The sequence below is a fragment of the Gobio gobio genome (genome assembly GCF_949357685.1).
Source record: "Gobio gobio genome assembly, chromosome: 16".
Taxonomy (NCBI): domain Eukaryota; kingdom Metazoa; phylum Chordata; class Actinopteri; order Cypriniformes; family Gobionidae; genus Gobio; species Gobio gobio.
The window spans coordinates 1,763,954-1,774,003 of NC_137109.1; the positions used below are offsets into that span (position 1 = coordinate 1,763,954).

At 40.6% G+C, this 10,050-nt stretch overlaps 1 protein-coding gene across 3 annotated transcripts in view; it reads right to left on the reverse strand.

Moving 5' to 3' along the window:
• Positions 1-10,050, reverse strand: part of LOC307139811 (uncharacterized protein) — a 283,388-nt gene that overhangs the window by 189,647 nt on the left and 83,691 nt on the right. Inside the window, exon 1 of one of the 3 annotated variants that reach the window (XM_079838916.1) lies at positions 2,226-2,279. The exons of the other annotated variants lie outside the window; for them this stretch is intronic. The gene's annotated coding sequence lies outside the window, so the exon portion shown is untranslated. Of the gene's footprint in view, positions 1-2,225; positions 2,280-10,050 lie in introns of those variants that run through there. 3 annotated transcript variants of the gene reach the window in all.

A 10,050-nucleotide genomic window follows, 5' to 3' on the forward strand; every position in this document is an offset into this window, starting at 1 on the left:
AAGGCGAAAGGGGGTCAAACACAGTATTAGTGTGTGTTCCTAATAATCCTTTAGATGAGTGTATATTATTTTATTTATGTCTTCAAAGTGAATTTCGTTCACAAACTCTAGATCAGAATTATGGTTAAAATATGAGGATCTTTATGTTGCTTTGTTGTGGTGTCCACTGCCCATTATGTTAAAAAAAAATTGTTTTACATTACTGTCTACACAAATGCTCCCAAATATATTTTGAGGTTGCACAGATAAAATTTCTGGAGCATATATTAGCATTTTGTCACCTGGATGATAAAAAGCTGCAAACATTTACTGATGCTCAAAATAAAATGTCAAACAACATCAAATGTCCACTCCATCACACATTATACCAACTTTCAGTATCAAAGGCCAATCAAGGCCATAATCACATCTTTATTCCAGGACATGTGATATATGTTTTAAAAGTTAAACATTTATTTTGTTTAAATGTCAAGTAGTCAAAAGTGGCCTTAATTAAATCCCCATTAAGAACATGCATGTTTATGAACCTTTATGACCTATAAATAATATTGAATGAATGTTTGTTGAGTATCAAAATAGATCATCCGATTGTATCAATGATCATCATTGTGTGTCATTCAGGATCACAGACACACGGTCAAAGAGCGGTTTATTAGGCCACTGGTTTGGTGTGGACATTATTTGATCAGTTTTCTGAAGGATGATGATGATGATGATGATGATGATGATGATGATGATGATGATGATGTTTTAAATCTGGACTGATGACAGTGAAGGGTGAGAGAGGACCAGGCCTGGACATTTTACGCTGCTGTTTGTATTATGTTTATATGCCACAGTCGCCGCTGACGCTCCTTTCCTTTAGTTGTTTTTGTTTATTACGATTAAAGTTATGTTTAATGTTTGCTGGTTCCCGCCTCCTCCTTCCCTGAACTTGAACTTTATTACAGTCACGTTTGGACACTTAAATTCATTTTATTTAATTCTAATGAAACACAAGTCACAAGTTCTGCTTTACTCCTCATAAAGGTCACTTTATCTGATGAATTAACATTTCTGTCCATCAATGACCCAAACAGTTGCTCACCTGTCTAATAAAACACATCATATATTAAAGCGGCTTTGGTGTTTCCATGATTTCTACCGCAGTAAAACCGGATATCGAGGGTAAGGCGGATACGACGCATTGACATACGTGCAAAATTAAAATGAAAATTACATTATATAATTAACATTTGCCATTTCCTACACTCAATCAGGTTTCATATTTCAATAAATATGATATAGCTTCCTTACCTATGATGGCTCAACTGATATTTATATGCTTCTATTATAAATCAGTTTCTCAGACAAGTTCATTTACTGAAGGCTATGAGGAAAGATAGTAAACTCAGATTATTCAATTAATTCACAGTATGTGCACAGTCATTAATCTTATGCCTTATATGATGAAAATGTCTTCATTAATGTTTCTTTCACCTCACATTGACTAATTATTACATGAATCACGTAAATTATAGGCCTACTGTATTTTCAATTCAAAAAGGGGACAAAATTCTACAAAATCAAAAAAAGTTTATTAGTTTGCATCACTGATTATTTTTGATGGTTGTTTAGCATTTATATCATAAAACAGATGTCAAATATGAAATGTTTAGTTTATCTCTTTACATCTTATCTCGCGCTTTATGACCGTTAACTGGAATTCGCGCTCAGCTTCTGTGAACATAAAGCCCGCCTAATTTGATTTGATTGGTCATCTCAAACATTTTGACATTGACGAGCGGTGACAGACCAATGACAGCTCAGATGAGAAGAGCTTGTGCTGGGCAATATCAATATGGCACTAAAATAGAGTTAATAATTAGACAATTATTTCACAACCTTTATACACCTCAGAAAAATACAGAGAACCAGGCCTCGGTGCTACGGCCATAGAAGTAAACCACTAAACGGATTGTCCAAAGAAAACTTTCAATCCCGCATTAATCACAAAATGACATCCTAAAACTGCAAATAAACCTTTTTAGAAAAAGCATTATTAATTTCTACAAAATGGTTTTGTAATTCCTGGTTACTTCTTGATCGTTTGTTATAGACTACTTTTGCAACATGTTTAAGTCATTGTGTCATAACCTAATCATTATCACACTAACTCATATATGATACGATCCGAATATTCCCCCCAAAAAAGTGTAATCGTGTAAGTATTAAAGCTTACTTACAGTAGTTCAGACGGTCTTGTCCTACAGGAACAGAATCCAGGGCTGTTTCTCAATAACAAGTACACAAACTTTGGACTCCGGAGAACAAACTCCCGAGGGCGGGAGGAGCTCAGCCGGTGATTCTGCAAATGGAGCTCAGCAAATGATCAATTGCCATTATAAAAGAATAAGTAAAAGGTATAAGAATCTATACAATAAGAAATAACATTTCACAAGTCCACAAGAACACAAGTATCTGATAGCGTCACTCAGCTTGAGCTCTGGCTACTCCGGTTATCTCTGTATAGATATATATATATATATATATATATATATATATATATATATATTTTTTTTTTTTTTTTCTAAAGTAAATGTGTGCCTTCCACTCCTCCTGTGTGCTTCTCATTTTCACAGTCTGGCAGAAATGATGGGTGGGTCCAAAATATATGGTCACATGAAAATAAAAGTGTACAGTTGCCAAGATAAAAGGGGTGGGTCCACTTACCCACTGGCTCATCTTACCCCACTTTCCCTACTGGTGTTTGGCGAACCAGCTTTGGTGCATCATCGCCACCTACTGGACAGAGTTTGCAGCGCATTTCATCATTATTTTAATCATTCACACTTTGATTTATGATTCATACGCCATGTCTACACTGGATGTGACCATTGAGCAGCTAAAGACTCTAGACTGGACACGACAAGTGACCGCTTCAATTTACCCCAATTATCCTGTGCTAATGTTTCCACCGCCTGATTTTTCCCTTCATGAGCTTCAGTGAATGTGTTCACCTTCTGTAATAGTTGTGAATGAGTTCCTCATTTTGTCTTCAGTGTGTAAAGACGGATCTCAACATCTCACAGTCTCTGCTGGAAAGAGTTCAAATGTGCAGAAGATGCTGGAAAACCCAAGACTGTGCAGGACCTGCAGAATTTTTCTGAAGAACTGTGGACAGGACAAACTCAGGACAAACATGGACTTCATAAAACAGTCGTGGATCCTCCAGGTAAAGACACACAGCACTGAGAATCTATTAAGAGCTTGTAAAGTAACGGCTTCATTTGTGTAAATGCAGATATTATCATATCTTGTGGACTTTATGTAAACATCTGTTATAAAGAAACATTTCTGTTGCAGTGCTGGATAAAAACATGTCATTTATGATCTCTATTTTTAATTATTGATATTCTGCAAGGTGTGTGTAACTTATGACTTCCACTAGTAGGAAACTATACAACAAAGAGTATGATCAAATATTTTAGAGCTGAGCATAACTGAGCAAAACTATTACATATTTTACTGGAATAGTCACATGTTTTTTAAAGTTTGTAATTTATTTATTTTCATGATTTTTCATGGCCTGGAAATCACAATTTTTTTCTAAAAATATGTCCAGTTTTCCATGAGTGTGTGTCCCTGTATCATTGGTGTTCGCTCCTTTAAATAGAGCCTGATAGTCAGTGGCCGTCCAGAGAAGAGTTCAGATATGAGCTGAGCAGAAGTGTGGAAAACTGATCAGAAAACAGATGCGGACGAGGACATGAATGATTTATACACGGTTTAATCCTGTAATTACAGTAATTCCAGCATGGCATGAACACACCTGAAGTATAATAAAAATATAACCACACAATGTTTCTAGTAATTCACTTATGTAACTAATTTATTGTTAATATATATTTTAAATATTGTGTGCGATCACATAAAATGAGTTTCCTGGGGATGATGGAGGGACACAAGGAGAACTATTATGAAATATGTCAGTAAAAGCTCTTTTTATGTAGTCGTGATGTTATATTGTGTCATGTTTATCAAAATAAGATAAAAACGTAGACGCCACTTCATGATATTTAAAGAGTATAGGCTTATGTTGAACTTTACTCTTGTATAATCAGACGCTGTATTAAGCTGTACATAAAGTATTGGATGAACATGTCTCTGAAACATCTGCGTATTTGACAAACATTGCATTTATTTCACTTGAGCTGTGATAAAGTGAGCAAACACAGCGCGAGCGTCACTACGGGAAGCAGAAAGTGTCAGGAAGATGTTTGAGGCTGGGCTGCTGTTTTCTTCAGGGTCGAGTGTTTAGGGGCCGTTTGGGACGGGTCTCTGTGTGCATCGGCCCCTGTTGAGCTCCTCAAATCAGTCATAATAAATAAATGTCATTTCTGGTGTTTTTTGTATCAGTATTTATTTATACTGATAGTGGAAGAAGACTCTAGGCGTGTTGCTGCAAGAGTAACAGATGGAGAGAAGAGGATCTCCACTGGATGTCTTTATAGCCTTCGAGGTTGGCTAGAAATGTTGTGTATCCTGGACCAATTTCTGTGTTGTGACTTAACAAAGACCCACACATGAAACTGTAGCTCTGCATAATCTGGAGTCGATATGCCATTGTTTTACAGATGTTTCGGAAGTCGCAGTTACACGTTCAGTCAAAGCTTGTAATGCGGTAGTTAAGCTGATCTAGTGACATGTGCTTTTGCTCAATTCATGATTTTAACACAAGCTTGTCTTCGTTTGCCTCTTCCAGAATGTCCTGAGGATAAATTGATCAAACGGGTTAACTCACTGTCGGCCGCTTGGTCGTCACTTTAAAAAACAAAAACTTTAATTTAACAAACAAAAAAAATGCTTCAAACATTTTCTAAATTAACTTAATAAAGAAACGAAACGAAATATAACTACTTTGACATTAAAAACAAAACTGAACTATTTTAATGGCTGCAACAGTGTGTAATGGGGAGGGGAAAAAAACAACAACAAAAAACACGGGCTTCATGGGTGGTTGCTAGGGTGTTGCTAGGTGGTTGCTAGGGTATTCTGTGTGGTTGCTTGGGCATTGCTAGGCGGTTGCTAAGGTATTCTAGGTGGTTGCTATGGTGTTGCTAGGTGGTTGCTAAGGTGTTCTAGGTGGTTGCTAAGGCATTGCTAGGCAGTTCCTAGGGTATTCTGGGTGGTTGCTAGGGAATTGCTAGGCGGTTGCTAAGGTATTCTGGGTGGTTGCTAAGGTATTGTGGGTGGTTGCTAGGGCATTGCTAGGGTATTCTGGGTGGTTGCTAGGCGGTTGCTAAGGTATTCTAGGTGGTTGCTAGGGCGTTGCTAGGGCATTCTAGGTGGTTGCTAGGGTGTTGCTAGGTGGTTGCTAAGGAATTCTGGGTGGTTGCTAGGGCATTGCTAGGCAGTTGCTAGGATATACTGTGTAGTTGCTAGGCGGTTGCTAAGGTGTTCTGGGTGGTTGTAAGGGTGTTCTGGATGTTTGCTAGGGCGTTGCTAGGCAGTTGCTAGGGTATTCTGGGTGGTTGCTAGGGCATTGCTAGGTGGTTGCTAAGGTATTCTGGGTGGTTGCTAAGGTATTGTGGGTGGTTGCTAGGGCATTGCTAGGGTATTCTGGGTGGTTGCTAGGCGGTTGCTAAGGTATTCCAGGGCATTAAGTGGTTGCTAGGGCATTGCTAGGTGGTTGCTAAGGTATTATGGGTGGTTGCTAAGGTATTGTAGGTGGTTGCTAGGGCATTGTTAGGCGGTTGCTAGGGTATTCTGGGTGGTGGCTAGGTGGTTGCTAAGGTATTCTGGGTACTTGCTAGGGCATTCTGGGTAGTTGCTAGGGATTGCTAGATAGTTGCTAAGGCGTTGCTAGGTGGTTACTAAGGTATTATGGGTGGTTGCTAAGGTATTGTGGGTGGTTGCTAGAGCGTTGCTAGGTGGTTGCTAGGTTATTCTGGGTGGTTGCTAGGTGGTTGCTAAGGTATTCTGGGTGGTTGCTAGGGCATTCTGGGTAGTTGCTAGGGGTTGCTAGGTGGTTGCTAGGGCGTTGCTAGGCAGTTACTAAGGTGTTCTGGGTGGTTGCTAGGGCGTTGCTAGGTGGTTGCTAAGGTATTCTGGGTGGTTGATAGGGCATTCTGGGTAGTTGCTAGGGGTTGCTAGGTGATTGCTAGGGCGTTGCTAGGGTATGCTAGGTGGTTGCTAAGGTATTCTGGGTGGTTGCTAGGGCATTCTGGGTAGTTGCTAGGGGTTGCTAGGTGGTTGCTTGGGCGTTGCTAGGCGGTTGCTAGGGTATTCTGGGTGGTTGCTAGGTGGTTGCTACGGTATTCTGGTTGGTTATTAGGGCATTCTGGGTAGTTGCTAGGTGGTTGTTAGGGCATTGCTAGGTGGTTGCTAAAGTATTATGGGTGGTTGCTAGGGCGTTGCTAGGCGGTTTCTAGGGTATTCTGGGTGGTTGCTAGGTGGTTGCTAAGGTATTCTGGGTGGTTGCTAGGGCATTCTGGGTAGTTGCTAGGGGTTGCTAGGTGGTAGCTAAGGTATTATGGGTGGTTGCTAAGGTATTGTGGGTGGTTGCTAGGGCATTGCTAAGCGGTTGCTAGGGTATTCTGGGTGGTTGCTAGGTGGTTGCTAAGGTATTCTGGGTGCTTGCAAGGGTATTCTGGGTAGTTGCTAGGGGGTTGCTAGGGTATTGCTAGGTGGTTGCTAAGGTATTATGGGTGGTTGCTAGGCAGTTACTAAGATGTTCTGGGTGGTTGCTAGGGCGTTGCTAGGTGGTTGCTAAGGTATTCTGGGTGGTTGATAGGGCATTCTGGGTAGTTGCTAGGGGTTGCTAGGTGGTTGCTAGGGCATTGCTAGGTGGTTGCTAGGGTATGCTAGGTGGTTGCTAAGGTATTCTGGGTGGTTGCTAGGGCATTCTGGGTAGTTGCTAGGGGTTATTAGGTGGTTGCTTGGGCGTTGCTAGGCTGTTGCTAGGGTATTCTGGGTGGTTGCTATGTGGTTGCTACGGTATTCTGGGTGGTTACTAGGGCATTCTGGGTAGTTGCTAGGGGTTGCTAGGGCGTTGCTAGGTGGTTGCTAAGGTATTATGGGTCGTTGCTAAGGTATTGTGGATGGTTGCTAGGGTGTTGCTAGGCGGTTGCTAAGGTATTCTGGGTGGTTGCTAGGTGGTTGCTAAGGTATTCTGGGTGGTTGCTAGGCGGTTGCTAGGGTATTCTGGATGGTTGCTAGGGCGTTGCTAGGCAGTTGCTAGTGTATTCTGGGTAGTTGCTAGGCGATTGCTAAGGTATTCTGGGTGGTTGCTATGCTGTTACTAGTCAGTTGGTAGTTGTCACAGATGGTTACTACTAATCACTATTAGCATTTAGCTAATTACTGCTAGCATGTGTAGCATGTTGGAAGTGCTGTTTGCTAGCATTACTCAAAAGACCCAACCGCTATTTCTCTATGATGTTCTGATGCAGAGATGTAGGTCTTGCTAAACGGTTGCTAGGCTACTCTGTTTGGTTGCTATGGAGTGGCTTGGCAGCATCCAATGATGAAACTCTGAAAGCTGCTTGCCAGTATGAATGATAAAAACCAACCCCCATGCCTCTATGACATTCAGATGTGAAGATATCCCTCTGTGGATTTGGGTTGCTAGGGTGCTCGACAATGGTTGCTAGGGCGTGGCTAGGAACTGTTGAAGGTGATTTGTGATTGGCTGTTGATGCCCTGAGTCAAATAAACCCACCCTCATATTTCTATGACACTTCTATCAAAAGATATCCCTTTGATCTCTTTGAATGGAAGTCTATGGAACGTGTTGCTAAGGAGCTGTAAATGGTTGCTAGGGCATGGCTTGATAACTTTATGATGATTATGAGATAGTGATTGGTTGCCTGAGTAAATTGAGCCCACCCCCTTGTCTCTGTGACACTGTGATCCAGAGCTATGGTCAATACAAAATCCCTATGCAAGTTCCCATAGTAGGAGAAACACATGCGTTTAATGGGCCGTCCCTCCCCATTATAAGTCAATGGGGCAACTTTGGGCAGCTCCTGCGCCCCAGGGGCACTTCAACATATTTCCAGTGTTGTGAAAGCAGCTGTAACAGAACATTTCCCTTCATCCGTTCTTATAGAAGGCCCTACATAGGGGACACGAAGAGAACCAGGCTCTGGCCCTGCCAAAAGAGGCGTCTGTGCCATTGTTGTTGTGCAATGATGATTGTGAAACCGTTAATCCTCTCGGGTCCAAGACTGCAGTTCATAAGTTAGATTTGATATGTTTCATCCTGAAGAGTTTGCCACCAGATCTCCTGTCCAATTTACAGTCACACTTCTGGCTAGCAGTTTATAAATCCGACGCCGCAAAGACCTCCGGCATTGATGCAGTGTTGCGCCCAATCGTGGATGAATTAAAGTGTCTCCAGAAGGACGGCATCCCTGTTAACACCCGGGACTTTCAAGGAGTAGTGAAATTCACAGTTGTCCAGGTCGTCGGGGACAATTTGTGTTTAAATGCTATTGTTGGGTGTAGTGAGAGTGTCAGTGGAGATCATGTGTGTGGGCTGTGTAGAGCACTCAGAGATGTCCTGAGAGTAGAGACACAGGAAGATCTTGCCCTTTTGCCTGATATATTTTATATATTATATTTTTCAAAAATATATGTGCTCATTAATGTATATTTACTTCTTTCAAGTAATAAAGTATTCTCGTAAGTTTATAATATGCCATTGTAAATACATACGGGTGAGGGCTTCGAATGCGGGTCGCCATGTTGCCCCTCCATCTTGAAAGTACATTAGCCAAAGAGGGACAAACCCGTAAATTCAAGCTTGGCCTTTGGCGTTTTAACACTCGATGGCACCGTGTCGAATGTGGACGTGATCGAACTGGAAGCCATGTTAATCTTGGACTAAATCGGCCACCGTAGGAGTTAAAACGAAATCGGAATTGAGAGGAACAGAAACTAATATTCACTGGATGGTCATATACATGTTCACCGCTAGATGGGGGAAAATATCACACAGTGTAGCTTTAAGCATGTGAACAGCCACTATTTACACTGCTTTGTTGACATGAGAACACACCAACCAAATTAAGTTAGTCTTAAGTAATTCTGCCTCAGCAGAAGAGGATCAGTATCACCCCAATCACTCAATGAATTACATAAATATTTGGCAAACTTGGAGGGGACAATACTTGGACTACTGAGATTGGATAAATTGGACTGTAAGTAAAAGTGGCTTTTTTATAACTAAACACTATACACAACCCTATGACACTCACCTTGATCTATTATGCACTGGTCACTTAAGACAAGAGTCTACTGCTGACAAAGTCATATTTTGTTAAATTATTAGCTTAAACAAATAACTGACAAATTTGATCTAGTCCAAATGATCAAAGGGCCCACAAGAATCACCACATCAAGCAGCACCCAGATTGATTTGGCATTTACCAACCGACCTGAGAGAATATTTAAATCATACAATATGTTAGCTGGTCTTTCTGATCACAATTTGGTCCTTGTGGCCAGAAAGCTCTCAAAAAAAAAGATTTGATTATTCTGTCAGAGAGCGTGAGTTCGTTGGAATCCCAAAAAAACGCCAGGAAGGATTTAATAATGCTGTCCAGCAGATTGACTGGGATCAAATATTGTTGGGAACAAATTGTGAAATGGACTGTGAATCTTTTGTGGCGAAAATTGAGAGAACAATTAAAGATTTTAGCTGTAAAGTTAAATACAAACACAATAAAAATATACTTCCCTGGATGAACTCGGACATACTCAAACTAATGAAAGAGAGGGATTGTGCGTAAAAAAATGCAATTAAAACTAAGTCAGCTAGTGCTAAAAATCTATTTACAACACTGAGGAATAAGACTGTTAAAGCTATACGCAAGGCCAAAGCAGATTTTTTTTGACTAATAATAGAAAATGCAAAAAGGGATTCTAAAACAATTTGGAACCAACTGAAAAAACTTGTAGGGCAGGACACAAATAGGAAACAACTTTTAGAAATTAAGATAAATGGACAAATTATAAATAACACAAACAAAGTTGCAGATGTCTTCAATAATTTTTTTATTGAAT